Genomic DNA, 4,951 nt, shown 5'->3' with positions numbered 1-4,951 from the left:
GCCCAGGCCCAGAGTTCAAGCCCCACGGCCGACAAAAAAAAAAAAAAGAAAGGAAGGAGGGAGGGAAGGAAGGAAGGGAAGGAAGGAAAAGAAAAAGAAGGAAAGGAAGGAAGGTAGGTACTCTCGCTAGGCACCCGTGGCTCACGCCGGTAATCCTAGTTTGTCAGGAGGCTGAGATCTGAGGATCACTGTTGAAAGCCAACCTAGGCAGGCAAGTCCCTGAGACTCTTATCTCCAATTAACCACGAGAAATGGAAGTGGAGCTGTGGCTCAAAATGGTAGAGCGCTGGCCTTGAGCAAAAGAGCTCAGGAAAACTGCACAAGCCCTGAGCTCAAGTCCCATGACTGACAAAAAGAAAAAAAGAAAGAAATGTACTCTTTACCTGATTTATTGTTCACTGTATCCCCTTTGTACATCACCTTCATGATAACAATAAAAGACTAAATTAAAAACAGAAAAAAAGCTTTTATGAGAAAACACTACATACTAAGGATCAGCAATCAGAATGGTACAGATCTTAATAGTAACACTCTAAGCCAGGTGTGGTAGTATTTGCCTATAATCCTAGCACTCCTACTATAATCCTAGCAATCCTATTGTCCATAGATCTAGGCATGATGATTGAAAGTTTTTGGCCAATCTGAGACTCTTATGTCCAGTTAGCCAGCAAAAAGCTGTAAGTGGAGCCATGGTTCAATTGGTAGAGTGCTAGCATTGAACAAAAAAGGTTAGGGACAGGGAGCTGGGAAAGTGGCTCAGTGGTAGAGTGCTTGCCTTGCATGCATGAGGCCCTGGGTTCGATTCCTCAGCAACTCATAAGCAAAACAAAAAACAAAAACAAAATTAAAAAAAAAAAAGGTCAGGGACAATGTTCAGGTCCTGATTTTAAACCAGAGGTCTAGCACCAGAAAAAAAATCAAACGTAAAAAGTAATTCTAGAGGTGTGACCTAAGTGGAAGAGTGCCAGCCTAGTAAGCTCAAGGTCCTGCATTCAGACCCCAATACTGAATAAGAAATGGGAGGAAATGGCTTCCCACCTGGCTGTTTCAGGGTGAAAGCTAATGATGCAGTGTCTGTTTTTCTCAGTGATTCAGTTAACTTAATTATCACTAATACTATTTTTTTGTACTGGTCCTGGGGCAGGCTAGCACTCTACCACCTGAACCACAGCTCCACCCTGGCTTTTTCTGTTATTAATTGGAGATAAGAGTCTCCTATACTTTTCTTCCCAGGCTGGCTTCGAACCACAATTCTCAGATCTCAGCCTCCTGAGTAGCTAGCCACTGGTACCCGGCTTCACTTAATTTATTTTAAAGCATAAAACAGTTAAGTATAAGCAGTTCATTTGGTTCCATGAATCACACAAGGATCAAGGCTTGTAGTGTAGAATCTACATTCAAAAGTGTCTACTCCAGCATCATTGGCATTACCTAGAAACTTAGCAGAAATGTAGAACTTCAGTGCCTATCCAAAACTGACTTACTATCTGTGTTTTACAATTCCCAATATTTGTATGTGCAATAAAACTTGAGTACTACTGTAATGTATTATTGCTTATTATTGTAAGGAGAAAAGTATTCATTACCTGAATTGTGGAAAGGCAACTCCTCTGTACAACACCTTAAAAATAACAGTAAAATTGTATATTTAAAAAATATATGAGTTGGGGCTGGGAAGGTGGCTCAGTGGTAGAGCGCTTGCCTTGCATGCTCAAGGCCCTGGGTTCGATTCCTCAGCACCACATAAGCAAAAAGAAAAAAGCCAGAGAGTGGAGCTGTGGCTCAAGTGGTAGAGTGCCAAACTGGAGTGAAAAAGAGCTGAGGGACAGCACCCAGATCCTTGGTTCAAGCCCCTAGTTCCGACACATGTAAATAAATAACAAAACAACAAAAAATAGAGTTGCTCCTGTCTCTGGGCTGCAGCTGGAAGAAAGGGGAAAGAAAAATGTGGAGGAGGCACACCTGTGTCCAGTCCACAAGGATGTGGCCCAATCATTTACATTTTTACTCACTGCATTGAAGAAAGATTAGTACATGGTTTCATGTGCCTCTAGGGTTCTGGGAAATACAATCCTTTCCTAGCCAGTTTAACTAGTATATCCTCAGAAAAGAACAGATTTTAGAGGGTAACTAGAATTTCTCACAGCCACATTCTCAATCAAGAATATAGAACAAGGGCTGGGAAGGTGGCTCAGTGGTAGAGCGCTTGCCTTGCATGCTCGAGGCCCTGGGATCGATTCCTCAGCACCACATAAGCAAAAAGAAAAAAGCCGGAAGTGACGCTGTGGCTCAAGTGGTAGAGCACTAGCCTTGAGCTGAAGAGCTGAGGGACAGTGCCCAGGCCCAGAGTTCAGGCCCCACGACCGGATAAATAAAAAAAAAAAAGAATATAGAAAGACATTGGAATGCAAAAATTTTCAAAATTTTTCTTTTATGTTCATCTTTTCTCAGGAAGTTATTGGAGTTAGACCAGGACGAGAAAGATACACGAGCCAGGAACTATGGCCTTAATTCATGAAAGGGACCAGGAACCTCAGGAACATGGCAAAGGGAACCCAGGGCAACAGGCCAGAAGAATATCCACTCCTATTAGAAGGTTTCTGGAGAGATTTTTTTTTCAAGGAATTGAAAGAGATGAACGTGTGTGTGTGTGTGTACACTAGGGTTTGAACTCAGGACCTTATGCTCTTGCTTAGCTTTTAGCTTTTACACTCAAGGCTGGTGCTCTACCACTTGAGCCTTTTGCTCGTTAAGTGGAGATAAGAGTCTTTTGGGTCTCTCAGTTTGTTTCCTCTTGGCTGACTTTCAACCTCAGTCCTCAATCTTAGTCTCCTGAATAGGATTACAGGTGTCAGCTACCAGTACCTGTTTTTATGGAGTGAATTGAGATGACAGGTAACTGCCTTCCCTCTTCCCCTCATTACTAAGGTTTAACATAAGGCCTTGTGTTTACTTGGCAAGTGCTCTACCACTTATGCCTGCAGTCCTAGATAGACTTTTAGGAGACAGAGCTCAATTAGTGATAAATTCAGAGAATAAGCACATTTTAAAAAGACCATGATTCAGAGAAAAAAAACAAAATTGTTTAAGAAGAGAAAGGCAATTATAAGATAGTACATGACTCAACTGTAAATAATCTTTGCATAGGCATAATTAGATACTACATATTGATCCAATCTCAAATGACAGGATTCTCTTGGGAAGAATAGGGGCAGGATGGAAATCATTTCATGATAGAAGAGAAGGCAAAAAAGGCTCCATTGTCATCTCCAGAGGTAGAAAGTCAGTAGACGATTCTTAAAACAAAAATCAAGAAGACGCAAAATAAGTATGTTTAGAAATCCAGGCACTGGTGGTTCAGGCCTGTAATCCTAGCTACTCAGAAGACCGAGATCTGAGGATCGCAATTTGAAGCCAGCCTTGACTCTTGGTGCCAGTCCTGGGGATTGGGTGCTGTCTCTGAGCTTTTGTGCTCAATGTTAGTGTTCTGGGACTTGAGCCATAGCTCCATTTCTGGATTTTTGGTGATTAATTAGAGATAGGAGTCTTGTGGACCTTCCTGCTTGGGCTGGCTCTGAATCGCAATCCTCAGATCTCAGCCCTCTGAGTAGGTAGGATTACAGGCTTGAGCTGCCTGAGCCCAGCTCTAGAGGAGAGGTTTTGCCTTTAGTTTCCTTCCTCCTCTTTTTTCCTCCATTTCTCCCTTCAATGGAAGAGAGTTAGATGGGCTTATTTACCATAGAGAAAAAGCCCAAAGAGATAGAGGCTGAAGAGAAGCGAGTGGTTTGATTAATCAAGGCCTTTGAGTAGGAGAGACATGAGCACTGGAGAAGTGTCTTGAACCTTGATAATTCAAAATTGGTATAGATGTCAGTGTTTGTCAGTGGGAGGCAAAAGAGGAAATCATTCATCCCTTCTTGCCTCATCTCTGTCAAAGTGGGGAAGTAGTTATGAGAAGGTAGAAAATTAGTAGGGTGGGAACAGGAGGGGAAGTAATGGACATAGTGAAGGCAAGAAGATATCAAGTACGGGAGGCCTAGCTTAAGTTAGAGATTGAATATGTATGTCTATATGTGTGCATTTGCTGGTCCTGGGGCTTGAACTCCGCCTCAGGACTGTCCCTGAGCTTTTCTGTTTAAGGCTACTACTCTGCCACTTGAGCTGCAGCTCCACTTCTGGTCTTTTTGCTAATTAATTAGAGATAAGAGTCTCTTAGACTTTTCTGTCCAGGCTGGCTTTGAACCATGGTCCTCAAAACTCAGCCTCCTGAGTAAACTAGGATTAGAGGCATGAGCTACCAGTGCCCAGCATTTATTTTTTGATGATACTGGACCTTGCTAGGCAGAAGCTCCACCACTTGAGCCTGTGCTTTAATTATTATTATTTTTTTGGGGGGGGTCCAGTCGTGGGGCCTGAACTCTGGGCCTGGGCACTGTCCCTCAGCTCTTCAGCTCAAGGCTAGCGCTCTACCACTTGAGCCACAGTGCCACTTCCAGCTTTTTTCTTTTTTCCGGCTTATGTGGTGCTGAGGAATCGAACCCAGGGCCTCAGGCATGCAAGGCAAGCGCTCTACCACTGAGCCACCTTGCCAGCCTCAACAAAAGACTAGAAGGGTTTTTTTGTTTGTTTGTTTTTTGAATTGTCGGTCATGGTGCTGTCCCTCACCTCTTCACTTCAAGGCTAGTGCTCTACCACTTGAGCCATAGCGCTACTTCTGGCTGAAGAATCTAACCCAGGTCCTCATGCATGCAAGGCAAGCACTCTAACCACTGAGCTACCTTCCCAGCCCGCTTTAATTATTTTTTTCAGGTTAGGTTGTGAGTTTTTGCCTGGGCTTGGTATCAGGCTGCAACCTTCCTATCTTCAGCTACCTTGTACCTCCTTGAAGAGGAGTGTACCGCCACACCTGGCTTATTGTTTGAGATTGGGTCTTGCTTTTTTTGGGGGGGGG

The 4,951-nt window shown here is 43.4% G+C and overlaps 1 pseudogene; it reads right to left on the bottom strand.

Annotated features, from left to right (window-relative positions):
• The window catches only part of LOC105983297, a 3,637-nt pseudogene extending 3,211 nt beyond the window's left edge, over positions 1–426 (bottom strand).
• Positions 427–4,951: the final 4,525 nt, after the last annotated feature.

The sequence above is a fragment of the Dipodomys ordii genome, unplaced genomic scaffold, assembly GCF_000151885.1.
Source record: "Dipodomys ordii isolate 6190 unplaced genomic scaffold, Dord_2.0 Scaffold19, whole genome shotgun sequence".
NCBI classification, from domain to species: Eukaryota; Metazoa; Chordata; class Mammalia; order Rodentia; family Heteromyidae; genus Dipodomys; species Dipodomys ordii.
Note: the sequence above shows the minus strand (reverse complement) of the source record. Positions and strands in the feature narration are given on the sequence as shown.